Genomic DNA, 12,235 nt, shown 5'->3' on the forward strand with positions numbered 1-12,235 from the left:
GGGTGACACTCTTGGAAACAGGTTGTGCCGTCAGCCCGAGGTGGAAATTTGATGTGAAAAGTGAGGCTAATGGTGATAACTTTCAAGAAGTTCCTTAGAAAAGCAGAGGAATGAGGACTAGAGATGGTAAAGTGGAGACCTTCAGAGAGGAAAGCAAAATTAGGTGAGAATGTTCCATCCAAGTCCCCAGTGGGAATTGTGGGGCTTGTTTACTCACGGTGCCCCTCTGCGGAGGACTGGTGAGAACCAGTCCCAGCTGGAGCCCTGGGGCAGAGGCACAAAAGGTGCTGGTTTTGTCAGGGTCTCAGTCCAGATATGGGATTAGACGACACTTAGACTTCTAGTCCGTTTGTGCCAAGGGGAGGCAGCCAGGGAACCTGGGGAACTGTCTCCTCTTTCCTCTACAGGTAACCCTCTATCCCTGGAGACATGCTCATTTTCCTGTGTTATTTCCTTGCCTCTCTCTGTTGAGGTGATACCAATCAGCAATTAGGAATGAGGGGAACCTGAAGAGGGACTCAGTGGAATTAGGACCTTCCCACGTCCAGGTGGCTTGTGATATTTTCAGTGGCACACACATCATCACAGAACCTTAGTAACAGTAGTCCGGAAATACTTGCTTTTCTCATGATTATGCTTCTAACCTCGAAGTGTTTTTTTTTTTTGGGGGGGGGGGGTCCCAATACTTCAGTGAACATATTCTGACACACAGTAAAATACTGCCCCAAATGCTTCCTCAAGAAAACACGTAGTAGTTTCATCACAGGCTTAAGGAAACTATAATTTAGCCAGTCCTGACAGTTGGAAAGCTGCCCCATGTTTTGATAGATGATCTACTAAATGATGTTTCTCTTTGTATTTTTTTTCCCCGAGGTGATGTTTCCACTGGCTTTTTTTCCCCCCTAACAAACCGTCACGCCACTGTGACGGGCAGTCACCAGTTACATTCACTCTCAAGGTTAATGAGACATCAACAGGCACATCAGACCTCTTTTCAACATGACTGTTTCTCTCCTATTTGATTTGGATCTGTCCAGGACACAAAACCATATTATCAGAGAAAGTTGGGTCTGGAGAGAGGGAGGCTGTCTTTGCCTCCATGGCTAAAGGGCAACTTTAAAGGACAGCGGTCTTGTCAGTAAATTGTTTTCAGATTTGAGATGGTTTTTCATGTGCGAGGTGTCTGGGGAAAATCAAAAGCAAGTCAAATAGTGGTCAGAAGCCATTTCAAGCTGATGGCTCTCTGGTCAAATGAATTCATACAGTTTATAAAAACTCAGACCTAGGAAACTGAGGGAATTGCCTCAATTTCACATATCCATTTTGCCTTTCCACTTCCAACTCCTATATCTGGTGGGTGTGGAGCTGGGGTCCAGGAAAACTCCAGCAGTCATGGTGATTTAATTGGGGGGTGGGGTGGAGAGCACTTATCATTATTTTCCTTTCTTTCCATTAGATGAAGATTTGTCCTTTATAAAAGGTGTTTGTAGTCAAACAGTCCCTGTTTCTGCCCGTACTAGTGTTATACTGATACTCTGCTGCTGGCATCGAGGATGGCCCTGACAGCTAACACTGCACACAGCACCATCCGGCTCCTGCCCATTTGATGGCATCACATTTGAAACAAGGTGGACAGAGCATAAGCAGGGTTTTATAAGGCTTCCTCAGGCCCCGTTACGAAACCAGAGGAAGGACCTTGCAGGGCTGTGTCATTTACTCCTCCCAGTGCTCTGCAGTTGTACCCATTTTATGAAGGAGATCCTTCTTGGGACATTAGTCCAGGTACTTTCTGAGCAAAAATAGACTGGGAAGCGATGACGACAAAACCCAGGTAGATTATTTTTTTAATATAATTGAGTATCACAAAGAAAAAAAAATGTCCACATTTGAAAATCCAGCTGATCTCACTTGGAGAAGCTTTCTCAGATTTGTGCAAGTGACATAGTTGCCATCCTCAGACTCTGCAGCATAGATTTCCACCCCAAACTATGAGGGGGTGACTGTCCTTAGCAGTGGTTTCCTCTGAAGTCTGTGGGACAAAGATGTAATTTGGGGTGAAGGTGGGTGAGACACGATGGTGCTGGTGAAGGATCAACGATTAATTTCTGGACATCCTTAAAAGTCTTCGTTTCACTAGAAGATTAAATTTAGTTCATTATTGTATTTTAGCAGAAAATCCATGATGTTCATCCCAGAGCAAATTTCAGAGCAGCGCCTAATGAGCTTTTATAAATATGTTTCTTCTTGATCACCGAAAATGAAGTGTAAGAAGGTCTTATTGGTAATTGATCAGGGCTGTGACCAAGACAATACTTGATATATCCCAGAATCATCCGTGTAGAATGAAGAACCAGTTTAGCCCAGTCCTTATAATAACGATATCACCTTTATGCCACTCTGTAAGTTAGAAACACATAGTATGTTTAAATACAGCAAGAGCCTCAGGGTAAAAGTGCTGTGATCCCATTTTACAGATGAGAAGTCTGCTCCTTAGAAATTAACTGATTTGTCCATGAAAAGAAGATGAGGACAGAAACAGGACCTGACAGGGTTCTGACACCCAGTCCAGTACTCTTCACTATAATTTACTGCCTCCCATTTGATAAACTACTCGAATAACTTAAAATGTACATTTTCTAAGTCCAAATGAAATATATTTGACTGAAGTCTCATTCTGATCTCATAATGTTGTCTTAACAGTGGTAACTGAGCCATGAGGACATTTTCTTGACTGATTCTGTCCAGTGTCAGTGAAAATCCACATAGAGAAACTCTAAATGCCCAAAGTGAAGTGTAAGATATCTGGAATTAGCAATACACAAGAGAGAAAGATAGATAAAATTTTCCTGGAAAAATCTCTGGGTGAAGCTGTTTCCTCTTTGAGCCCTGCTCACCGTCCAGGTGGATTTGACTCCAGCGCCTGACACAGTCCCTGGCACATTGTAAACCCTCAATAAATACTTGTCAGATGGACCTGCCCTAGTTTATTCAGACATTTTTGTGATGGGTGAAGACAACTCCATAGAAACTACTTTGAAATGTATTTTCAAAATGACATGTCCTTATTTTTGCAGCTTTACAGGCAGTTTCTAGGCTTCTCTTTTGCCATGATACCATTCTTCCTTCCTTGATATCCTCTGTTATCCTATTAAAACATCTTTCAGTTTTGAAATTGTGTGTGGGGGGTGCATTTCCTTTATACAACTTCTTCTTCTTCGAAGGAACCTCATAGGATATTGTATTCCAAACCAGTGGAAGGACACATCCTCACTATGCAGACATTCTTCCACTTACAGGAGAATCTCATTTTGTTCAAATATTGAGTTCCTATTTTTTTTTACTTTTTATGTTTGAATACATTAAATAGAACTAAGTTGTAAAACAAGATTAACAGAATTTAACTTGGAACTAATTAATTCAGGCTTTCCAAGAAGGGCAGCAGAACTGCTAGCTCACGGTCCTAGAGACTTGGTAGCTGGATCCAGATCCCAGGCGTTTCCAGATACTGTCTCAGCACTTGTAGTCACTGCAGGAAGGGCCATCACTCCTCTCTCTATAGGCTGAGGATGGGCCCATTCCAGCCTACTTTTTGAGTTCAGGGGATGTTTTTATATTTTTTTAAATATTGTAACAAAAAGAAACAAAAACAAAGAATATGAGGCAGAGATAGCATGTGGCTCTCAAAGCCTAAAAATGTTACTCTCTGGTCCTTTACATCAAGAAGTTCCCATACTGTCTTCCAACCCCCTTTACTGGAGCAGTTTCTGGACGAGAACACTGTTAAATAACCTGGAGGGCAGCGGTTCTCACCAAGGGGTGGTTTTGGCCCCCAGGGGACACTTGGCAATATTTTTCACCATCACAACCTGGGGTGGGCTGCTGCTGGCATCTGGTGGGTGGAGGTCATGGATGCTGTTAAACATCCCACGGGCATAGGACAGCGCCCTGTGGAAAAGAATAATCTGGCCCCAAACCCTGCTGGAAAGGGGTTCCTTTGTGTTCTCTGGTTTTATTAGGGTTTTTTTTTTCCAGCTGCATTGATTACGTAAAATGAAAAAATGCCAAAGAGAAGTTCACATCTTATAGAACTTTGGCTGGAGACAAATACTATGACCTCTGAGGAGATGCTTTTTTGGGCGGTTGGGCAGAGATCTGATTCTCCGTAATCCTCCCCAAGATGGAGTTCTCTTGCTTTCTCTCACACCTCTGTCCTTTATAGTCTAAACCCTGCTGGAGAGGAACCCAAGAAACCGAATGCAGTCTAGTTGCCTGCACGGCAGAGCTGCTCAATGCACCCTGGGCTTGAGACTTGTCAGAGCATCACCAGCAGGCCTGACCCTCAGTCTGTAGCAGTCACCCACTATGCTAGGCTTCTCCTGACAGCAGGTAAGACCCCACTGTGAGCGGCAACCTGCACAGGAGGCAGGAGGCAGTGCTTTGTTGCCTGGTCCAACTGCTTGCCTTTTCTGAACACGAAATGAAAAAAGAAAGAGCCCACATCCAAGGAACAGTGGACCAAAGACTCCTGGGTTTGGAGGCCATCGTAAAGATCCTCTCTGCAGATGCTGACACTGGAATCTGCTCTTAGTATCTGAGGGTGCTTTTTCTGGTGACAAGTACTATGGTGACTGGAGCGGCCCAGTCCCTTCGGTGAATGATCTGAGTGGCAGATACTCTTAGAAAAGATTAAGCACGAGCCTGAGAGGGCAGCATCTATGCATCTCCTGGGCCAGCCAATTGCCTTTTGCATTTTCATTTTGCACTAGGGGAAAATCACGGAAAGACTGAGATCACTATTCGTTGTCCTTTCATGTCATAGGAGGAGCATCACAATAATCCAAGTACGGTGTCATCCTGGGGTTGTCTGACTTCTAAGCATATTTCTGTGGTGTGAGGAGTATCCTCAAATACCCACCCTGCCTGTCTCATTTAGATTTGGGGAGCAATCTCTCACTTCCCCATGCAGGTGAGCACTGGGGACAAATCTGGATAAACTGCTCATTTAAACTGAAATGTAAAAATAAAGCTATAGTGCTAGAGGAAGCCAACCTTTCTAATGACTCATAGTATCTTAATAGATGCCCCATTTGAGTAAGAGAAACATGATTTTGAAAAATTAACACAAAAACTGAACCTCTCAGGACTCACCAGACTTGCAAGCCTCACAGAACAGCTGAGCATCTGACTGGTGACTCCGTCCACTAGCTAGGAGATGGAGAAGTAAGCCAAAAGGAGTGATTTGTCTCCTGCCTGACAGGGTACAGCAACCTTCGGCACAGGAGCTAGGGAGGTGCAGGGTGCTGGGGAATCTGATCAACTTTGACTTTGTGAGATGTGCCATCTGGTAGCTGACTTTGGGGCTCAGTGTGAGCCCCAAGTGATACTTGAGATAGGCTCAAAGCAGACCTTTGAAGTCACCTGCTTGCTAGCACATCACAGCAAGCAGGGCTGTCTACACACATGCCCGGAAGGCCACAGAACTTCCGAGGATTCCTGCCAGACTGATTTAATGACCAGCAGGGGAGGTGAGTAATCTCTAACCTTTAAAAGACAAAAAAAAAAGAAAAGAAAGAAAGAAAGAAAGAAAAGAAAGAAAGAAAGAAAGAAAGAAAGAAAGAAAGAAAGAAAGAAGAAAGAAAAGAAAAAAGGAAATCAACACAGTTGTTATTTGATATGGGAAGCCCTGAATAATATGTCATGCCTTCAACTTCAGAATTCATATTTTGAACAAAAGGAGGCAATGAGGGAAGAGGGAAGCTATTTTTATCTTCTTGCTCTCTAAGAAATCCTCTTGAGAATGTTGTCTCTGGTATTTTGAAAGATCCCCATTGTGAGGTCTTCCACTTTAAGTTTAACTTGCAGGTTCCAAGTATAGTCGAGATGAGGATTTTAATGTAGGCACATACGAAATCTTGGGAGGTGATAGCCAAAAATCCCTGTGAAAAAGTGGGGGCACGAAACAGGGAGTAGCAGGCAGCCAATCAGGGGAGCCAAGGGTCCACTGTGGGCACCTGGGGCTCAGTGTCCCTGGGGAACTCTGGGAGACCCTGTAGAATAGACGTCCAGATTAGCGCACCTGTGGGTGAAGAAGCTGGATATTTGTTCCTAACTGGCTAGCCACTGTCAATTGATTAGCTGCGGGGTGGGGGGAGGCACTAAAGAAGTTTCTGACCATTCCAGATGCTGTATGTGTCCCTAGAATCAGAATTGTTGCTCTAGAAAAGCCTCAGGCAAAGAGCTGCAGTGTTTACAGTAAGAGGACTTGGGATGTGGAGGTGAGAATGAGCTGAGAGAGTCTGGCCCAAGGGTCTTATGCCCATCTAGAGTTACAGGCCTCAGGAGCTGAGGGCTCACTTTCTAGGGGATGTTCATCCCTTCACTCAACAAAATGGCCTGTGACCCCATCTTAATGAAGCTTGTGGGCAAGAATGATCCAGCATAGCTGTTTTTTCTTGGATTTGAAAACCCAGTCATTTTCATTTTCAGTTCTGTCACTGGATGGTGATAAAGATGATTCCCAACAGGGCCTGGATGCCACCAGGACTTGGGGTTTTCTATGCCAAACCCCCAGGTCTGAGTGGCCCGGATCCAGCCCTTCTTCCCTTCATGAATACAAGAGAAGTCTGCAGGCCTCCTTCTCATAACCCCGTCTCCATACATCCACTTTTGTTGTTCTGCTCCCTAGAAATGCATTCACTCCTTACTTTGGGTCTAGCTCACATGCTTCCTACTTGAGGAGGACTTCCCACAGTCATTGCTCCTTCCTTCCCTTAAATCTATCTGGCTTACAGTCATGTCCATACTCCTTAATGCTTTATTATACATTATTATATAATCTGCTGTATTGTCACAGGATACTTTCTCTTAAACAAGATCATAAGCTCTTTAAGGGCAGGAACAATGTCTCATGCTCCCAAATTTCTCCTAGAACCTAACACAATGTGGAGTATGCAGCAGGTAGTTAATAAATTATTGCCAGTTGACAGTTTATAGGATGGGAAATGTGCTCTCCCTTCTCTATTGATTTATTTTGGTCACACTAGAACTGCTAATTTCTCAGCATTGAAGGTGAGATTCCTTTGCCCGTTTTCCCACGGGCCCCACGACTTTGCCAAATACCACAGCTGCGCCAAATCTTTCTAATTGTCTCAAGGAAAAAAAAATTCATCTCTGCTACAGAACGATCACTACAAGTGCTCAAAAAATCTTTATGATACCCAGTACTTCAATTTTGTGAGGTTTGCACTGGTGCCTTTTGTTCTCGTTCTTGTTTTGGTTTGGCATCTAAGCGAGTGGTTATGCTGAGTAAAAGATGAATTGTTCTTGGACTCTTTAATGTATCCACACATCACTTGGACACCTTGTGAAAAATAAAGACCCTGATTCAGCCCAGGATGGGAGGGACTCCCAACTCTAGATTTTTAACAGGCTCTCAGGTGATGCTGCTGGTCAGCGGAGCACACGTTGAGTAGCAAAGCTGAGACATAGCTGTTGTGGACGGAACACTGGATTTGGAGTCAGGAAAGCCCAGGTCAAGTCCCAGCTTCCCTATATGACTTTGAGTAACTTACCTCATCTGCCCAGGTTCCTCATCTGCCCCTGAGTGTAACAGCGTCCTCCACACACACTGATGATAGGAACGCACTAAGATCCGGTATCTGACAAACCCATGGTAACCACAGCTTTCTGTAGGGTGTGTTATCATTATTGCTCTTGGCCCTGAAAATGCCTGTTATTCCTCCATAAGTGCCAACTCCTCCAGAGCCACCATCGCCTGGTGAGTAAATAACGTGCAAGCATTTTTTTTTCTTTGACCCAGCAGGCCATAATGGGTGCTCAATCTACATTCTTAATACTCAGATTGGCCATTTGTTGGTTTTTAATGACTCCATTGCAGTCATGACAGACAACTGGACTGGATTCATGCTACTGCTGAACATGCAGCTCCTAAGCTCTTAGGCAGGCAGAGCTGTCAGTGGGCACGGGGGTGGGGGCTGCATTTTACCTCACCAAGGTGGTTTCTTGGGGTTCAGAACCTCATCTTCATGCTTGACGGGGCTTCACACACAAAGGAAGCCTTCCCTTCGGGCCGAGGAAGTGTCTGAGGAATCAAAAGCTCTGGGAGGCTGCAGGCTCCTGTTGCAAGGGTTCCTTCACCTCTCCTCACAGCATGCCAGACAGGGACTCTCCAGCTATGGAGGTGAGAGGGTTGCTAACTCTCCTCTCTCGCTTAATTTACATGACTACAGTGTCTCCCAGAGAAATCTTGCCGACATAAGTAGATCTGCAAGCACTTCAAAGGGAAAGTGTCCTCGGAATTGCTAGAGATCAGGAGAACCAGGCAAAGTGATCATTGTAAAGCCCTTTGAAACTGTGAAATGTAAAATTTTGCTGACTGGGGGTTTTAATCATATAGGTCAGTCCATTTCCCCTACCTTCCCCTTTCTAAAATTTCTTTTTGTGGGGTTATAAAAGAAATCTGTAATTATTTAGGATCAAAATCAAATCCACCAAAGAAAATTCCCCTGCCTACCTGGTTCTCTGTGCCTGAACTCTTCAAATGGAACTAACCTCAATGTAAGTGAGGATTAGCACTTCTCAAATTTGAATATGCTTTGGAATTCCCTGGGAATTTTATTAACATGCATATTCCGATTCAGTGTAGGTCTGGGACCACAATTCTAAGATCCTACACTTCTAACAAGCTCCCAGGGCTGCTGCTGCTGCTGGTTTGAGGACCACACTGACTGGAGCAGTGGCTTGGTAGATCCGAAGAATCTGTGTGCATCCTGACTAATTACTCAGTGCCATTTCGTTGCTTCCACGCTCTTCGGTAGTGGCCCTCCAGCTTGAGCGGGTATACCCTGGAGGGCTTGTCCAAATTCTGGGTCTCCCTCCGAGTTTCTGATCCTATAGGCCTGAGGTAGGACCTGAAAATTTGCATTTCTAACAGGTTCCCAAGGTGATGCTGTTCCTGTTGGTCCAGTGACTCTGAGAGCCACTTCTATTAAAGCAGCTCAGTAAGTAGCTGCCAGGTCTAATTTCAAAAATCCAGTCTCCCTCTCTGTAAGAACCTGGCCCACAGATATAAGTGGGGTGCAAAATATATTTGCTTAGCAGTTAATTCTGAAGGATGCTGCAAAAGCTACTGTGTGAAGGGTACTATGTAAGTCTGAAACTTTTAAGTTTGCAATTTAAGGCGAGTATATTGGACAGAAGGCCTTCTCTGCTGCCTGTCTCAGGGCTGGAGTTTAGGGGAAAGGGGCTGAGAAGAAGAAAAGACAGTCTGAGATGGGGCAGAGGGGAGACAGAAGCCCCCTACCCACACATACATACGCTGTGGATGTTGTTGCTACCGTCACCGTGTGATTACCCAAGTTTCCTTTTTCCAGAGACTTCCCACACAGGGCCACCTGCCATTTACCTTGGCAGAAACTTTCTTTATATCAAACCAGAAGGCATGGTGGGTACAAATAGGAGCTGCCTGTTGCATTTTTGAGGCAAGGACCCAGCTCTGTGGTTGCTAGAGGTGAGATGTCCACAAGGAGGGGCCCTGGAAGCTAATGTTCAGTCTCAACTACTGTATGACATCAGTGATGTTAAAGAGAAGTAAAGTAGAACTGGAGTGCAGTTCAGTAAATAGTGGTTTAGGCATAGTGGAATAAGCACTTCAGAGCCCCCAAAGGTCTGTTTGAAGCTGTGAACCATTAATGTGTCCTTCATCAAGTCACTTAAGCTCTCTAGGGTCTCAATTTCCTCACCTGGAAAGTGGGATCAGCAACATCATCATCACAGGGTTGGAAAATAAAAGGGGATACATGTGTGAACAAAATCATAAAGTGAAATGTGCCTAAAGCCACACTAATCTCAAAATACCTACACCAAATACACACGTTTGTCCAGTGGAAGAGAACAAGCCTCTGGGTATTCCCAGGGGAAAAGACTACCTTGTATTCCCAGGGGAAAAGACTACCTTCTTCGGCTGACATGTTTCACATCACCCATCTCCTTTTGTAAAAAGTACCTGTAGAGTCAGTGACTACCTTTTATGAAGCAGAAGCTTTGCTGACATGGTCTCAAACTCCCAGATAGTATAATATTGCACGCATCTATATTTTTACTTTGAAAGACCCAATGAGAATAAAAAATAGGATATCTCCTCATCTGCTGTTTACACTTCTTCCGTCCATTTCAGAAGCTACTAGCCACATGTGGCTATTGGCCTTAAATTTAAATTAATAAAATTAGAAATTCATTCCCTCAGCTGCAGTAGCCACTTTCCAAATACTCCATAGCCACATGTACCTGTAATGGACAGAACAGGTAAAGAATGTTTTCATCATCAGAGAAAGTTCTATTGAACACTGCTGCTGATAAAATACTGATACATCCTATGGCTTAACTAATAAGCAGTGGAATCAAGATGCAAACACAGGACTGATTTCTAAAGCATCATTTAAAAAGAACTACACCAGATTGTCACCACGAAATACAGAAATAGATGAGTGAGGCATCAGGCCCTGGTGTCTGATGGCCTTGAGGCAGTATTTCAGTTGGTAACAGAGGAAGGGGGAGAACCTTCAGTTTCCACTTCAACATGTAAAGAGTTTGGAAGTTGTCACTCCCATCTGTACACTAAGAAAAACATGGACAAAATCAATGACTCCTCTTGGACACATCAGAGAACTGAGGTCACAGAGAAACTCACCCCAAAACCTGTAGAAGCAGGAACATCCATACAGACATAGACATAATCTGCTTAACTGAAGCATAATGCTCTGATAGAAATGCTTAAATGGTACTTTTGACAAACAGATGGAGCCTGAGTGTGGAATAGCATGAGAGTGAGAGACTCCTGGGAGCTACAGTCACTCTCTTTCAAGGGAGAGGAATCAGGAGGCTCATGTTTTCTTGGCTTTCATCTCCAGGAATCCTAACAGATTCCCAAGGTGAAGCTCTGACAGGGAGAGGTGGAAGAGCAACCACTGTGAAATCCACCCAGTCTTCTCCATACCAGAGGCCTACTTTCTAAAGAAGAGGATTTAGCTAGAGCACAATTCTGAAACTTTTGTCCTAGGTTCCTTGCCACTGAAGCCCCCATCAGCCTTTCTGTCTCACCTAAGTGTTGGGGGAGGGGGAGAGTACACAGGTGTCAAGACTTTAAGGAAATAGACTAAAAGTGCTACATCCAGGGAAGGAAGTAGGGGAGGGGGTAAAAACTACCCCTGGAGAAATATTTGTGAAAGTCGTAGCCTCAAAACACAGGGCCATTTAAAGACTGAAATTTCATCAGATTATTATATAGCATTTCCCCTCTCTAAATCTCACTACCAGGTCAATAAGGTTCCAGTATAATAATAGTGGATTACAGCTGCAAGACAAACTCTCTCTGTGAAAGAGTACTTAGGGAAGCCCAAGGTCAAGAGGACAAACAAAAATAATGACAATGGAGGAATTTGAAGCTTCTGGTATATACAGCCACAACAAACATTAAATACATCCCAACTCCTAGAGTAACATAAATCCTCACTGTAAAGGCCTCAGTTGGTATTAACTGATACAACATGTCCAGTTTTGGAAAAGGAAATTACATGGATGCCAAAAAGAAAAAAAATATAGTCTGAAGGGACAAAGGAAGCTTCGGTACCACACTCAGATATGACACAGATGTTAGAATTATCAGACAGGAAATTTAAAATAACTACGATTAATACATTATGGCCAAGAACTTTCCAAAATTAATGATGCACACAAAATTACAGATCCAGGTAGCTCAGAGAACAGGAAGGAGGGTAAGTACCCATAAAGCCACACTTAGACATATCATATTCAAACTAGAGGAAATCAAAGACAAAAAGGAAATCTAGAAAGAAGCCTGGTGTAGGGCCAGAGGAGGGGACACTGTACACATAGAGAAACAAAGATAAGAATTAGGGATGCCTGGGTAGCTCAGTGGTTTAGTGCCTGCCTTAGGCCCAGGGCGTGATCCTGGAGTCCCAGGACTGAATTCCCGTTTGGGCTCCCTGCAGGGAGCCTGCTTCTCCCTCTGCCTTTGTCTCTGCATCTCTGTCTCTGAGTCTCTCATGAATAAATAAACAAATACAATCTTAAAAAATTTTTAAAAGATAAGAATTATATCAGAATTCTCATCAGAAACCACACAAGCAGGAAGATAGTGGAATGAAATATTTATAAAGAGTTAAAAGGAAAAAAATCTCACCAATCTAAAATTCTA

General features: G+C 43.8%; 1 protein-coding gene across 1 annotated transcript in view; it reads left to right on the top strand.

Annotated features, from left to right (window-relative positions):
• The window catches only part of PTCHD1 (patched domain containing 1), a 56,304-nt gene that overhangs the window by 1,243 nt on the left and 42,826 nt on the right, over positions 1-12,235 (top strand). The window lies entirely within an intron of this gene.

Source organism: Canis lupus, chromosome X, assembly GCF_003254725.2.
Source record: "Canis lupus dingo isolate Sandy chromosome X, ASM325472v2, whole genome shotgun sequence".
Lineage (NCBI taxonomy): Eukaryota > Metazoa > Chordata > Mammalia > Carnivora > Canidae > Canis > Canis lupus.